The sequence below is a fragment of the Bubalus bubalis genome, chromosome 9, assembly GCF_019923935.1.
Source record: "Bubalus bubalis isolate 160015118507 breed Murrah chromosome 9, NDDB_SH_1, whole genome shotgun sequence".
Lineage (NCBI taxonomy): Eukaryota > Metazoa > Chordata > Mammalia > Artiodactyla > Bovidae > Bubalus > Bubalus bubalis.
In genome coordinates, this window is record NC_059165.1 from 73,853,542 (window position 1) to 73,870,531 (window position 16,990).

The following is a 16,990-nucleotide window of genomic DNA, read 5'->3' on the forward strand; positions in this document are numbered from 1 at the left end:
GTATCCCTGTAGCTTATCTATTTTGTACATAGTAGTTGGTGCCTCTTAATTTCCTGCCCTTATCTGGCCTCTCACCCCTCCCTCTCCCCACTGGTAACCCTTAGTTAGCTCTCTATATCTGTGAGTCTGTTTTGTGTTGTTACATTCATTCATTTGTTTTATTTTTAAATTCCATATGTAAGTGATAACACAGTATTTGTCTTTCTCTGACTTATTTCACTAAGCATTATATACTTGAGATCCATCCCTGTTTTTGCAAATGGCAGAATTCATTTTTGATGGCTGAGTAGTATTCCACTGTGTGTATATATGCATATATGTATACATCTACTGTTTATCTGTTGACAGGCACTTGGGTTGCTTCCATATCTTAGTTATGCTGCTATGACCTTTGGGGTGCATGTTTCTTTTCAAATTAGTGCTTTCATTCATTTTCTTCAGATATATACCCAGGAGTAGAATTCCTTGATCATATGGTAGTTCTGTTTTTTGGTTCTATTTGAGGAACCTCCATACTGTTTGCCATACTGGCTGCATCAATTTACATTCCCACCAATAGTGTAAAAGGGTTTTCTTGTCTTCACATCCTCGCCTTTGTTATTTGTGGCCTTTTTGGCGACAGCCACTCTCTGACTGTGTGAGGTGTGAGGTGCTAGCTCATGGTGGTTTTGATGTGCATTTCTCTGAGGGTGAGTCATGGTGAACATCTTTTTGTGTGGCCAGTGGCCATCTGTAAATACAAATCTTAACTGAGTGAAGCAGAACATAGTGATGCCTGCGTGTTCAGGCCCTCCCACAGATGTTGTTAACTAGTTCTTCAATTCTAGATACAAGTATACCTAATACTGCTTTAAAACTTAATGTTTCAGGAACCAACGATCCTATATGTAGTCTTTATCTGCCTTGTGCCAGTTCTCTCCTTTTGAGCTCCTTATGCTCTTCAGAAGAGCCTTTAAGAGAAACTGGTACACTAACAAAGATAAAACGAAGTGCATTCCTTCCACCCACCCACCACGTGTGTTTTGCGTCTTTTAAGTAGTTCTCACAAGAGACTCAGTGGACAAAGGGGTCTGAAATACAGACTGAAAATTAACACTTCCTGTGGATTTACTTTACATTGTGACTAATTGGGAACTGAAAATATATCTTGACCAATTCTCCTCATTCTAAAGGTTAAATTTCATGTTGATTATTCTGTGTCACTTACTTGCATATATTTCCTTGAGGGAGGGTCTGTAGACATTTCTGGCGTGATAATCTTTTAGACAGCCTTTAAAAAGCACTGTTTAAACATTGCCAGGGAAATTGAAAGATTCTGTTATCTGCAGTATTTTACTTCATTTTTGCTTAATGCCAGAAAATTTGATTTCTTCAGGTCTATATACTTGCTACATATTAATCAAATGAACTCAGTGCTAACATATGCCATTTAAAAAGAACCATGATGATCATTTCTTGCCATTTTGGCTAAGATCAAGTGTGCTAAAAGAACCACTGATGTGGTATATGAAAAATTAATTCAGTATGGGAACTTGTTACTTTTTGATTCAGAAAGTAAAATTAGCCCCATTCTAAGAAAAATTAAATATTGGATTTTTTTCTCAAGCAGATGTCATTAACCTGCTGAAAATGAATGTATTAATGTAGAAAGAATATTAAGATTTTTTGAAAATTACTGCAAATAAATAGGCACATTTTAACTATATGCTGAAAATATAGTGATTAAGCTTTAGGGAAAATCACTTTACTAAATATTGAGATGTCTTATTCATGATACAGTTAGAACTCTTTTATGAAGAGCACTTCTGCTTCATAAGTTTAGTAATGCTAAAAATAATTGGAATCTTTAACAAGATACTCTGACAGTGAGGCCAAAATATATGTGTGTATGTTTTCCAGTGATCTAACTTTAATGGATATATGACTTATTAAACAGGTTCATTTTAAAGAACAAGGGTGAAGAAAAATATATAGATAAAAAATAATATGAAACATTCTGAAGTTAAAATGGACTAGGAGAAGGAGTATATATCATATAACAAAGACTGAATTGATATTCAGAATATAGTTTATAACAATGTCTATAAATCAATAAGAAAAAGACTAAAAAGTAGAAGTCTGTAAAGGTTGTAAGCAGATCATTATCAAAAGAAGTTCAAAAAGAATAAATAGGTATTGAAAAAAAAGATTCAACTTCATCAATGACCAGAATTCTACAAATTGAAACAAAAGTGATATGCTGTTTATTACTCATCATAATTAAAAAATGACATTAGGATTGGAGAAAGTGTGGGCAAACAATATACCAATGAAGGGGGAATACAGCCATTTTGGAAAACATTCTGGAATTATCTAGTAAATTTGAATTTTTACATGTGCTAAAACTTAACATTTTCACTTCTGGATGTGTTGCTCATATAATATCTCTCACAAGTGGATAAAGAGGAGTGGCAAGAATGTTTACAGCAGCATTGTTTTAACAGCAGAAATAATACCCGAACAATGGAAATGGTTTAAATGTCTGTAAATAGAGAAAAAGATAAATAAAAATGGGTGGCCTTCAGTATCCTAGGAAGAGCCGAAGTAACTAGGCCTTTTTGTGTAAGGGACTCAAGTATCCCTGGATTTGGGTGTCTTCTTATCTGAGGGGATCCTGGAACTGATCTCCTCCCCATAGGCAGGGAGGACATACTGAGATGCCAAAATAATAACAGTGCTTGGAGTGAATGTGCTGCACCTATACATATTAACACAGATCTTAAAAGAATACATTACAGCCTAGTGTATTGTTAGTAGAGGGGGGAAAATCAGAAGTATAAGTTGAAGAGTGTTGTTGGGTGTCTCCCACCATGTTCCCAGCCTTCCCTCAATGTCTCTTAATCCTACCCTCTTTCCAGCATAGTTCGTGCTTCCTGTTGTTCTTGTTCAGTCACTGAGTCGTGTCCAGCTCTTTGTGACCCATGGACTGCAGCACGCCAGGCTTCCCTGTCCTTCACTAACTCCCTGAGTTTGCTCAAACTTATGTCCCTTGAGTCGGTGATGCCGTCCAACCATCTCAACCTCTGTCGTCCCCTTCTCCTCCTGCTTTCAATCTTTCCCAGCATCAGGCTCTTTTCTAATGAGTTGGCTTTTCACATCAGGTGGGCAAAATATTGGAGTTTCAGCTTGAGCATCAGTCCTTCCGATGAATATTCAGGATTGATTTCCTTTAGGACTGACTGGTTTGATCTCCTTGTAGTCCAAGGGACTCTCCAGTGTCTTCTTCAGCACCACAGTGGGAAAGCATTAGTTCTTCAGCACTCAGCCTTCTTAATGGTCCAACTCTCTGTACATGACTACTGGAAAAAGTGTAACTTTGACTAGAAGGACCTTTGTTGGCAAAGTGATGTCTCTGCTTTTGCATATGCTGTCTTGGTTTGTCATAGCTTTTCTTCCAAGGAGCAAGTATCTTTTAATTTCGTGGCTGCATTCACTGTCCGCAGTGATTATGCAGTCCAAGAAAATAAAATCTGTCACTATTTCCTGCTTCTTAATTCCTGGAAAAAGCCTGTTTACTCCACCCATCCCACCACCACCTTCCTCCTTCCACTACCTCAGGGCTGGGCTGCCCTGTCGAGCTGATCTGTATCACTCTATTATCATAGTGGCTGTTTTATTTGTGAGATCCGGAAAAGCAGGGTCTGTGCCTTTTAATTCTAAATCCCTAGCACTGAGCACCGGAGAAGGCGATGGCACCCCACTCCAGTACCCTTGCCTGGAAAATCCCATGGACGGAGGAGCCTGGTGGGCTGCAGTCCATGGGGTCGCTAAGAGTCGGACACGACTGAGCGACTTTACTTTCACTTTTCACTTTCATGCATTGGAGAAGGAAATGGCAACCCACTCCAGTGTTCTTGCCTGGAGAATCCCAGGGACGGGGGAGCCTGGTAGAAGGCCGTCTATGGGGTCGCACAGAATTGGACACGACTGATGTGACTTAGCAGCAGCAGCAGCAGCAGCAGCAGCCAGCAGCACTGAGCACACTGCCCAGAACCTGGAATAGTGAGTAAATGGAGCAGCTTGGTTTAACTGATGGCACCAGGGTTCATTTGAGGCAGCAGGAACAGAGACATGGTGCACATAGGAGAAGAAAGTTACATATTATTCTTTTATTTCTTTGAAGGATCATCAATAGTTTATAGAAATTTGTTGTTTTCCAAGTGCAAAGAATGTCTGAAGGTAGTTAAATAAATACATCATTACACTGGAAACAGAAATGTGAACTGAGACCCAGTTTACTAATTGGACCTATAATTCTTTTAGGTCTGTTTTTAATACAAATTAAATTCTCAACTATTGACCTCCCTTTAACACGATTCTTTTTTCAGATGGGAACCATCTTTTAGTTTAAAAATCGAGGGTTTAAATACTGACCTAAATTTTTCTTGGAGCTGGCTTTTCTTTACAGCTTTGATCACAACTAGATTGACTTCTTGAGTCATGTAGTTTGGGGAGATTCTTCAAAGCATGCAATCTACATGTGGGCACTGAACTCCTGATAACTGTCCTGGGGGCGGGACTGTGATTTGAGGGTATTATCTAAATAGGAATAACAACGTAGTCCAGAATAGTCCTGAACTTACACATGGAGGACATTTTCTTATGGGAGTTGAATCAAAAGTCTTCTTGAAATATTGATGCGTTTTAATTGTTATCAATCAGAGTCATTGCTCCATCAAGAATTAGGTCAAATTCCACAATTTTACCATTTCCATTGTTTAGCTGCTGCTATTACTGATATTAGCATTGTTGCTGTTTGCTTGTTCTTCTTTTCCACTCTGTCTGCTCACACACACAACTCCACAGGCATCCAGATTATGTTTCAGTAGGGTCTGACTTTAGTGGGTGCGAGTCTGACTTTAGTAAGTGTTGGAAGGCAATTTAGCTATACAGAAATGTTTTGTAATGGCATAATTTGTAATGTAATTTTACCTGCAAGTTAAACTGGTCTTCCTTGAATTTCCTGTTATACAACCAGATTGGTTGCTATTTCATCATCACTATTTACATTCTTCTAGGAGTTTTATATTTAGAGTTTTCTGTTATCTTGGTCGACATTAAAATTAAGCTGACCAATTTAGCATTGTAAGCATAATTTTTTTCTTCTTTAAATATAGAGGATTTCAAGAAAATGGTATTTTTCATAGCAATCTTTAAGCAGAAGTGAAACCAAGTGTTTGTATGAACATAACACACCTCACCACCTTCAGAAATCATGCAATAATTATTTAAAAATTATTTTCAATTTTCTTTCTGTTGCTTTTTTTCTTTAAACATGAAGTTGGCAACTTAGGAGCAAAGACAATAAAATTCGCAGTTTTGCAGCTGCTATCCCTGTTTATGTGATCTGGAGCTACAGCTAACCCTACAGTGTTGTTTGGAGATGCAAAAGCTCTCCCTGGGAATGTGCAAAAGGCATCCTGACAGGAGCGTCATGGATTAAATGCTGTGTTCACAGCAAGACTCAGCAAGGCAGAGCATCAATCAAGAATTTAGGGGAGAAGTGGGAGAGGGTTGCGTTTGTCTTGGCAAGGTCCATGTTATCACAAAAGAAGACTGTGGGCCAGTGTAGACCCTTACCACCTCCTGAAATAGCCAAAGTCAAGGAAAGGGTATAATTGCCATAATTGGGAATAAGTGGCCCAGAGAAGCCTGTTTTATATCATAGAGGTATTACATACACTTACAACATGGAACGGACTATTAAACATTATATGAAAATAATAGAAAAAGTATGAATGGGTAAATGAAAGGCTGTCTCTATGACCTTGGATCCTTCCATGGATGAAGTCTGGTCAACTGGACACAAAACAGTCTCTGGCAGGTGAGAAGCCATGTACACCTTCAGAGATTTGAACTCTGGGTTTGAATGGCTAATTTCAATTATTATGAAGCCAGTCGTTTTTGTTCTTGGGATAAAAGGGACTGAAGATGGGAAAAGAAGATGATACTCTAAAAGTTTTGCAGTAGAGGTTGTGCTAGAAAGAAAGTCAAGGCCAAAAAATAAAAAAAGATCTGGAAAGAAGGTGAGAAACAAAGGGGGAAATAGTGAATGTACTAAAAGGATGACGCCAAACAGGAATCTTATCTCGGAAAAGCTGGGGAGAGAGTGGGTTCTTTCCCCATGTTAGTGTCTAGAGTACAGCTATTGATAATATTTGGCTCTTCTCATTAGCTGAAATAGGCTGACTGCCTAGTCCAGATGAAAAGTGAAGCCTGTTGTCAGTTATCCAGATGTTCCCAAATATCTGGAAACACCAAATAAAGCATCTCAATGATCAGTTGAATTTTTTTTCGCTTTGATTATTTAGATGTTGACATCATGTGGCAGCTGAAGTTTGCTTGGCACCTGTCTGCGTAGACTATAAAATAGGTTTCAAACGTGAACCTGTTTAACATATAGCGAACCCTTAGGCAGCCACTATGGGCACATGTTTGCTCTGACTCCAACACAATGCTGCAGCTATCTTTGTGTATCAGAAGGAGAATTAATGTTAAGCACGTTGTCATTATCCATGAAAAGAGGTGACAGTGTTTTGAAAGATAAGAAGAATGCTTCTTTTTCAACATGATATTCAACTGGTGCTCCAGAATTTGGAAAATCATTTTGATTTAATTCTAATCCTTGCGAACAATTGAAGTGCAAATCCTGGAGTGGATGAAAAAAAAACCCAGCATAAATCGGGAGTCGGCATATCCTTTCTGTAAAGGACCAGAGAGAAAATATAGTTTGGGCTTTATGGCCCCTACCATCTCTGATACTACTTCTAAACTCTGCTGCTGGACCATAAAAGCAGCTGTCAACAGTATAGACTTGAATGAGAGTAGCTGTGTTTCAGGAGAACTTTACTTATGGACAATATAGTTTGTATTTCATATCACTTTCAGGCAGGGCTGAAATATAGCAGAGCTATATTTGGCAGGGCTTCTCATATAGCTCAGTGGTAAAGAATCCACCTGCCGAGTAGGAGACGTGGGTTTGTTCCCTGGGTCAGGAAGATCCCCTGGAGGAGGGAAGGCTACCCACTCCAGTATTCTTGCCTGGAGAATTCCATGGGCAGAGGAGCCTGATGGGCCACAATTCATGGGGTTGCAGAGTTGGACATGACTTAGCGACTAAACAGCAATGATTTTCACGTCAGAAAATATTCTTCGTTTCCGACCACTGAAAATTATAAGAACAATTCTTACCTGTCCAACTGTAGAAAAGCAGGTGGTGGGCTGGTTAGTTTGCTCACCTCTGCCCTAACATAGGAAAGATTTAGATGAATAAAAATGAATAATAATAGTAAAGACTCGCAGCACACTTTCTGTGTTTGCTCTGTAGCAACATAATCCTCCAAACAGCCCCATAAGATTGTTTCAGCAGACAAAGAGGAAATGAAAATTCTGAGATTTTGGGTCATAGAGCCACTATGTACAGCTGTGTGGATTGCTCATTGCACGTGGGTACCTAGTCATGTGAGTGGGAGGTGGTGGGTCAAAAATGGGCCCTCTGCCTTCTTGGGATTTTCATCTGCCTAGAGGGACACCTGTTTCTAATTTTCCCGAGGTCATAAGGACCAGTCTTGGAAGTAACATACTCAAGGCTATATGTGGTCTTAAAGTGGCTGATCAGGATTTGAACCCGGGACTCTCCTTCTAAAGACTCTGCTATTTTTTGAAGCAATTCCTTGAATCCTTTTGAAGATATTTCATGTTCCAGAGGTAATTTTTGCTCAAATCTTGCTTGTTTCTGTATGAATTCTCTCTTCCTTCCCAGAACTAACAGATGCGAGCACTCTGAGGTGGCTTTGTTCCTGCAATTAGCTCTGTTTGTGTTCATAGCTGCCTTGTGCAGCAGTGCGTCAAAGTGTCAGAAGACATAAAACAGCAGCAGCTTGAACGTTACAAGAATGAAACATTCTGAGGATGGAAACACTTGGTTTCTCTTCACTCCTGTAATTCTTTCCCAAGCCCAAACCAAGACAACCCATTTCCAGCGGGACTGAGGTGAACAGCAGCTTAAAATAGCAAGCCAGAATGTATTACACGATTTGGGCCTGTAATATTACTTGTGCGTGCTGAGTCGCTTCAGTTGTGTCCGACTCTTTGTGACTCCATGGACTGTATCCTGCCAGGCTCCTCTGTCCATGGGATTTCCCAGACAAGAATACTGGAGTGGAGGGACTGAACCTGCATCTCTTATGTCTCCTGCATTGCAGGCAGATGCTTTACTGCTGAGCCAGCAGGGAAGCCCCGTTTTGGCTATCAATAATCTTTTGTATCAATTTCATGTTCATCTTAAAATACTCATTTATTTATTTGATCGCATTGCGTCTTAGTTGCGCCATGCGGGATCTTTCACTGCAGTGCACGAGCTCAGTAGCTATGGTACATGGGCTTAGTTGCACTCCTGCAGGTGGGATCTTAGTTCATCCACGAGGGATTGAAGCCATGTCCCCTGCATTGCAAGGTGGATTCTTAACCACTGGCCCACCAGGGAAGTCCTTAGAATATTATTTTTAAAAAACGATTTCACAGTCTAGTTGGAGACTTTTGTTGCCTGTGTTGTATAGACTTGAGCCAGGCTCTCAAGACCTTCTACAGGACTGCCCACCTTTATTTTTCTAGTTATCCACTATTCCAACTTATTTGGTTAGATTGTCTCCTTTTCATTGTCACTGTCGAATATATATGCTCACTCTCCATCCTGGCTCCTTCTGCCCCATGGCCTGGAGAGCCTACCCCCAGCCCTGCACATCCTGCAGTGACACCCTCTGCTGAGTTACCGTGTCAGCTACCCACCCTCTCCAGAGAGCTTCTTTTGGGTCCCTAGCTCCAAATCACATCTCCTACCCCACATTGTATCATGTAAGCTATGTTCTGTGTTTGTCGGTCTCAGATTCATCTTGTCTCAGTATTCTGGGTACTAGAAGATTATAAACTCTTAGGGCAGGGTATTGCATTCTCTTTAGCAGCCACGGGGTCCACACCCCGAACTCTGCTGCACAAGTAATACTTCTCACTTGCTGTAGCTCAACTTGAGAACTGACTATGATGTGCCCATTCTGGGAAGCCTGTGGAAAAATGAGCCAACAAGCAAAACACAACTAAATTTTAGTTCTCCGTGGGCTTCTCTCACCCCTCCTCTGGCACTGTGCCACAGTTCTGGGAGCTTCCGCAGAGCCGAGGATTGGGGAGGCAGGGGACACTGGGCCCTCTGTTAGCACTCCAGACAGGGTAAGCCTGAGAGCCTGTCGCCTCTGTCCTCAGCTTTAATGGTCTGCTGTTCCCATGTCATGCTGGGAGCCCAGGAATCTTCATGAAGGCTGCTTATATTTCTGTCAGTGTGCACAATGTAGCCATCCCTCTGGGGGCTGGCAGCCTTCCTAGAGGGCTGCTTAATGCAAGGCGCAGCTCTCTGCCCTTGGGATGGGTCCTGGGCCTCCGCCTCTTCTACGCTTCCCCAAGCCCCGGGAACTGGGAGAGTTGAGAGGAATGGCTCCATTCTTATTTCTTCAGGATATGAATAGAGAATCTCTCCCCTTAGGTTGGGGCTTTTACAAAACAAAGACACAAAAGCTTGTGGTTTGCCCTGTTTTCTCCTCTATTGTGTGCTTCTCCTGAATGAATGGAGATCTGATCTGGTTTTGGAATGGGGTGGGGTGGGAGAGGTTTACTGGGATAAAATAAGAAACAAAAAGAAAAAAATGTAAGTGAATATTTTAAAAGAGTAACCATCCAGACACGTTTTGTTGTTTTCTCTAGTCCCTTACCCAGCATTACTGATGATGCAGAAAGAGGTTAATAAAGACTGTCTCATGTAACTCATGGAGTTCATGGTTTACATGTACAATGAAAACAATAAGAGCATCCATTTCTATCATCAGACATTTTAATGCATTATTTTGTTTTGTTAACTTTTATAGCTGGATTAGATTTAACTAACATGGTTACCATGTAAGCAAAAAAAAAATCCTCTTCCAAATAGGTGCTTTTTTGTCCTCATATCCTTGTCTGTAAAGAGGAGTGAGAAAGAGAGGTCGGATCTGTTTACAGAGAAAAAACTTTGGTTCTCAGTGACATCAACAGGTTAGTAGGTGGTGGCAAAGTCTGTGCAAGTAACTGAAAGGAGAACTCCCTCTGTTTACCTAATTCCTTGGCATGAATCACTTCAAACACTGTCCACTTAGCTCTGCCAGGTATGTCCCTGTCTGAACATCATGCTTCGTTCAGATGAACCCTAGTTATGTCTCATGCTGAGTTTCAAAGGAAGTTACAAACAAAGAGTACGCAGAGAACACCCAGGGTCCTAGTGGGAAATCTCAATGAAAGCTTTAAATTAGGGACTGAAAAGGCAAAAGCAGCAGAGGGTGATGGGCCAGCACCGGAGCCAACCTCTGGCTTGAGTTGCAGCATTTAAAAAAATTTTTATTTATTTAATTTGGCTGTGTTGGGTCTTTGTTGCTGCATGGACTTTTCTTTGGTTGCAGTGAGCTCGGGTTACTCTTCATGGCAGTGCGTGGGCTTCTCCTTGCAGTGTCTTCTCTCATTGTGGGCTCTAGGGTGCACCCGCTTCAGTAATTGCAGTTCCTGGGCTCTAGAGCACAGGCTCAGTAGTTGGGGCACATGGGTTTATTTGCTCCAAGGCATGTAGAATCTTTCTGGGCCAGGGATCGAACCCATGTCTCTTGCATCGGCAGGTGGATTCTTTACCATTGAGCCACCAGGGAAGCCCTTGAGTTGCAGCTCTTATGAGCTATGGGACCTGGGATGGGGACACCATGCTTAACCTCTGATGTTTCTGTTTTCTTCTCTGGAAAATGGAGATAAATGCAATAGTATTATGCAATTATTATGAAGAGTAAGTGAGTTAATTTGTCTAATGCCTAGGATACTGCTAGACATACAGTAAGCAAAATGTGTTGTTTTTATTGCCAGATATATATTCTTTTCTTTAAAATCTCTTATTCCCTTTCTGATCATACCCTTTTACTCAAAAGCCACTAGAAAGACCCTGTCTAAAATTATTCACAGTTTACCATTTTGTTCAAAATAATTGGAACTGCAAGAGTGACTTACTATGATCTATCATCTTAGGAAGCTTAGATTTTTCTGCTTAAAGGCATTGCTTTGAAATGGGCAACTACTTTCTGAGTTTTGGGTTCCATCTAGGTCTTCAGGCAGCTGGGTTTCCAATCAATTTGTAATTATATTTGTTTAAGTGTGTGTTAGAAACAAGGACTCAAAAGCCCAACAAAAGCTGGTTTAAGAAAACATTAGAAGCATATCTGTTGGTCTGTGTAGCTGGCAGCCTACAGGTAGGACATAACTCTGAGGGATTCTTTAATTCAGTGGTTCATTAACATCATCAGGTTTCTCGCCACTTCTTTTCTTTGCCCACCAGTATGGTGGATTTATCCTGGGGTTGGTCTTGCCTTGTGGTGGTAGTTGAGCTGCTGACAAATTCATAGGATGCTTGCTTTCACATGTATCCTTGGAAACAGTCAGAGAGATGGTCATATTCAGAAGCTCGCAGAAAAGGGCAAGGATGCATCTCTCTTGGAAGGTGCAGAAAGCATCTCCCCCAGTCTTACTGACTCCCATATTGTCCATCCCTACCTGAGCCAATTACTGTAGCCAGGGAAGGGGATCACACTGATTATTTTAGGCTTGAGCTACATACCTCCTAGGAGCAGAGCACATTCACTCCTTCAAAGCACAAGGGCTCATGGGAAAAAATCAGAAAGCTGAGTCAAAGAGAGGGGATGGATGCTGGGGGCGGGCCGTGAGGTCATTGTCCAATACAATACTGTGCCACCTGACCAGAATCTAGATTGTAGTTTGTCTAAAAGCATTCTTTTTGCTCTCTGCTAAAAATCTCATTTCTCCTCATTATGTTAAAAAGAACTGGTTTTGCTCTGGGTTTTTGTTTGTTTGTACCTATTTTCTTTTTATATTAATAGCAAATATCATGATTCATACCTGTCTTGACCACCTGGAATTGTAACTGGCCACAGCAGTAAGTTAGAAGACTCTGCTGCTGCTGCTAAGTCGCTTCAGTCGTGTCCGACTCTGCAACCCCATAGACAACAGCCCACCAGGCTCCCCCGTCCCTGGGATTCTCCAGGCAAGAACACTGGAGTGCGTTGCCATTTCCTTCTCCAAAGCATGCAAGTGAAAAGTGAAAGTGAAGTTGTTCAGTCGTGCCTGACTCTTAGTGACCCCACGGACTGCAGCTTACCAGGCTCCTCTGTCCATGGATTTTCCAGGCAAGAGTACTGGAGTGGGGTGCCATTGCCCTCTTCGTAGAAGACTCTACCCTTTGCCAATTAAATTAGACATAACTTCAAAGGGCGAATTAAGTGTACATAAAGACTTAGTCATGTATTTTTAAAGTAATTTTTTATGTTGTCCTACTTTGAAGGGTGAATGCTGGTGGAATTAGACTTTCACAGCTTGGATATGTGTTGAGATACATTCATTTTCAGATCCTAACTAAGCTGACAAATTAGCAGTGGGTGCACACTCACTGAGGGGAACAGGCTCTTCAGCCCTTCCTCCTGCCAGCCCCAGTGTGATAATCTGCTGTTCTCAGCTTTTTTTTTCCTACCAAGTCACATGTGAAGGAAGACATTCACCCTGAGGACAGGCTCCCATGTGCACCTGTCATGTTTCCTTTACCTACTCCCTTCCATTGGAACAAAAACACTTCAGAATGCAAGTTAGTGAGAGAGGTATTTTAATAGGCATGAGCTTGAATCTGCTCCAATGTATAAAAATAAAAAAGTTCTCACATTTTACCTTTTTTATTATTCAGGTAAGGCTAGATTATGCTGTAGTAAGAAACAACCCTTAGTAGCTTCATACAGCATTTCATTTCTGTTTTTAAAAATTCATTTATTTATTTGGCTACCCCAGGTCTTATTTGTGATACTCACGATCTGTAGTTGCAACACTCAAACTCTTTATTGCGGCATGTGGGATCTAGTTCCCTGACCAGGGATCGAACCCCAGTCCCCTGCATTGGGAGTGCAGAATCCTAGCCACTGGACACCAGGGAAGTCCCCAACATTCAGTTCATTGTGCAGTGTGAGCTTACAGGGGAGGGTGTGCTCTGCTAGTCGTCCAGGGACCCTGCTGACACAGTTGCCATCTTGAAGCAGCTCACACAGTCACAGAGCTGGTGAAGCCAACGTCACCAGTCACGGAGCTGTTCTTGCATGCTCTGGCATGACACACATCACCTTCAATCCTATTTTGTGGCCAAGATGAGTCACCTCGGCCAAGCTATGTGCCGATGGCCGTAAGTGGTCCTATTATATGAAAGCCCAGTTACCACTACAGGTTGAAAAATAGAAAAATAATTAGTAACAAATGAGTTCTATCATACCTCATTGACCTGCTCATTCATTGCACTTCCTGCCATCCCAGGGGCCTTACATGGGTACTGGTCTACAGCCTGTTAGGAACTGGGCACCACAGCAGGAGGTGAGTGTAGGCCAGTGAGTGAAGCTTCACCTGTCACTCCCCATGGCTCACATGACTGCTTAAACTGTCCCTACCCACTACCCCAGCCCCCAAGCTGGGGAAACGTTATCTCCCATGAAACTTGTCCCTGGTGCCAAAAAGGTTGAGACCCCTGTACCAATCAATAAAACTCCGTTGGGCAAACCCGTAAGCTGAAGAAGATGCTTCCTGGACCATTTGCTCTATGTTTGCCCCCTGGAAAGAAGGACGTTTTTAGATACTTTGTTGATTTGTTGCACATTCTGGCTTGGCAGCATTTAGAATTATATGTATATACGTATATATACAAGTATATTGCATAGATAAATGTAGGACTGCTCAGCAATGTATGTTAAAACCCAGAAGATGAAAATAGGCCTCCATGAGCACAGTGAAGAACCAGCCTGAAAACTCAATTTAAATAACTAACAGTCTACACAGTGAGATCTCCCTTCTATAAATACCCATATATGTATATTATAATGCTTAGGAAAATCCCGAAAGCAGATTTACTAAAGTGCTAAGAGTGATTATATCTGGTTTTAATAGCAAATGGCATTACACTTTTTATTTTCCTTTCCTTTGTGTTTTCTATCATGTCTTACATAGAAAAATAATTATTTCATTGCCTTATCCGTTAGGTGAGATGACTTGAAAAGCAACTGTGGCAGGCAGAATTCTCAGACAGCCCCAAGTCTCCTACCCTTGGTGTGTATGCCATAGACAGTCCCTTCCCTAAGTGTGGATGGGGCTGTGAATGGCATGGGATACTACTCCCATCATTATGTTATGTTTTATGGCAAAAGAGATTTTGCACACGTGGTTAATGCTCCATATCAGCTGATTTTTGGCTGAATCAAAAAGGGAAATGCTCTTGACTGAGAGTAAGCTAATCCAGTGAGCCCTTACAAGAGATGAGAAGGAGCAGCAGCAGCTTTATTCTCCTGGCCTTGAAGAAGGAAGGCACCCTGTTGGAAAAGGAGAAAGCCCTATGGCTAGGGCCTGAGGGTGATCTCTAGGAGCTAAGAACTAAGAGCCATCCCTGACTGACACTTTGTAAGAAACCAGGAGCCTCAGAAATTCAGCTGTGAGAAATGAAGTCAGCCACCAAGCAGTGAGCAGGAAAGAGGGCTCCTCACCTCCATGCAGACAGCAGCCCTGGTCTACATCTTGACTACACCTGGCAATGTCCTGAGCAAAGTGAAAGTGAAAGTCACTCAGTCATGTCAGACTCTTTTCAACCACATGGACTATACAGTCCGGGCCAGAATACTGGAGTGGGTAGCCTTTCCCATCTGCAGGGGATCTTCCCGACCCAGGGATCAAACCCAGGTCTCCTGCATTGCAGGCAGATTCTTTACAGCCTGAGCCACGAGGGAAGCCCAAGAATACTGGAGTGGGTAGCCTATCCCTTCTCCAGGGGATCTTGATTTCCTCTAGGATTGTGTGTCTCAATAAAATATAATGAACTAACTGCAGTGAGCTTGGTGTCAAAGCATTACCAAAATTCTAGATAAAATCTGTGTGTATTGTGCATGGTTGGTACTCAAAAAATATTTTTTTCTTGTGGTAAAATATACATAGCATAAAATTCACCATTTAAATCATTTTCAGTGTACAATTCAGTGACATTAAGTGCATCCTCATTGTTGTGCAACCAGCGACACTATCCATCTCCAGAACTTTTTCATTATTCCAAACTGAAAGAAATATGCTTTTGTTGTTGAGATTCCTGACTCTGTTTTCTTTTGGCCGTGTAAACAGGTCAAGGAACAACACAGGATGGCTATCAAGGCGCTGCTGGTATTTTGTTTTATTTATGTATGAGGTTGACATGAGCTCTGATTTGCCTCTGGGTTTTAGTGGAGTAAAAATTCTTGGAAGGTGGCCATTTATTTTACCCAGTTTTATAAGCGAGGATTTTTATCATCCCTTCCCAGTCCCACTTTTCTTCGCTTCCTTACTCAAACCACATTCTCCATTGTAACAAGTTATTTGTGATTCTCAGACCATACAAGAGCTGTTTGACCCTTGCCTGTGTGCCTGCCCTGAGATGCTGTCACATCCTTGTATGCCTGGTAGACTTACTCTAACTTACAGTTGGCTCATTTAGAACATCTTATTGTGCACATGCTCTGTGCTAGGTGCAGGGCATACACTGGCGGACAAGACTTAATCCTGCCTCCATGGCATCAAGGGCCGATATGGACACGTGTCCTTCAAATCGTTACTCCTTTGTGAAACTTTCTCCAGCTGCCTTCCCTCTATGCTCTATTTTCCCTAGTGCCATTGCCTGAGGCTTTTATTTTTTTTTTTTTTGGAAATTTATACATATATGTCCCTTCAGACAGCCCTCTTCCCTGTATCACATTTATTTATATCCTTGTCTCCATGGACAGAGGAGCCTGGCTGGCTGCAGTCCATGGGGTCACAGAGAGTCGGATGCAGCTGAGCATGCATGCACTCTTCTACTTACCTGAAAGTTACCTAAAAATCTGGTTCTTCCCATTCATTTCTGTGTCCCTGGTACACAGCACAGTGGCCAGGGTGGCCACTCACTTACTATTCCCTGAATGAGTGAGTTGGATGTGGGGTAGGGATGCTAAGGATATATTATGATTAAATTGCAAACTCTACCTGAGAATCATAGCACCTGAACATCTGTAAGTTACTGAAGTTTGGTTAATAAATAGAGAAAATGCACAAGGCACTTTTTGAGTCTCCTTATGATGGATTTATATTATTAATCACACCAAAGTATAGGAACCTGTGAACCTGTACTTCCTCCTCTCAAAGTTGGCTCCCTTTCTTATTAATTAAGTTGGGTATGCTATAGTATAAATCTCCCAATGCTTATTCCACTCATTTCATACATACTAATGAGGACAAGCCTATGAGTGTGGTGGTGGTAGGGAAAATCATTTATTCAGCTGTGGGAAAAATAACATCAGGACTCAGACCCCCCTGCTGACTTTGCACACAGCTCTTTTAAAGATTGATATTGGCATACTAATTAAGTAGCTGAGTGCATTAAATAAAGAACATGTCACTGGAGGTTATTAGCGACTCCTTGTGTTTCTCCACGTCGCATCTTGTAGGTGAAGGTAGAGTGTATGGACATTATCTACCATTTTTCGAGTTTTCTGCTCTCATCAAAAATTAATCACAGAGTTCAGAGAATTTTCAAAGTTCCAATTAACTGTAGAAAGACTCACTTTGATACAAAGCGCCATGGTTATGTCTGTTTCCTTTACAGTGTGTGTATTTAACAGAAACTGTGGGTGACGGTCTCATGGCTAAGCGAGGATGTACTCTGAAGATGTGTCCTCAGACTTGACGATTGTGCCTAGATTGTTTCCTAATTCCTAGAAAGAGAGAAAAAGGTAAGATAAGTCCCCCAGTCATGGTTTTCTTTGCAGGAAATGATTTGTGCTCTTCCTGAAAGTGAAATTTGCATTAT

The 16,990-nt window shown here is 41.5% G+C and overlaps 1 long non-coding RNA gene across 11 annotated transcripts in view; it reads left to right on the forward strand.

The window, feature by feature from the left end:
• Positions 1–3,891: 3,891 nt before the first annotated feature.
• The window catches only part of LOC112586931, a 175,405-nt gene continuing 162,306 nt past the window's right edge, over positions 3,892–16,990 (forward strand). For 5 of the 11 annotated variants that reach the window (XR_006553429.2, XR_006553423.2, XR_006553426.2 and 2 more), the window contains exons 1-2: positions 3,893–4,041; positions 16,787–16,913. This is a non-coding gene — a long non-coding RNA (uncharacterized LOC112586931). Of the gene's footprint in view, positions 4,042–16,786; positions 16,914–16,990 lie in introns of all 11 variants that reach the window. The other 6 variants (XR_006553425.2, XR_006553427.2, XR_006553430.2 and 3 more) reach the window with 3 other exon arrangements.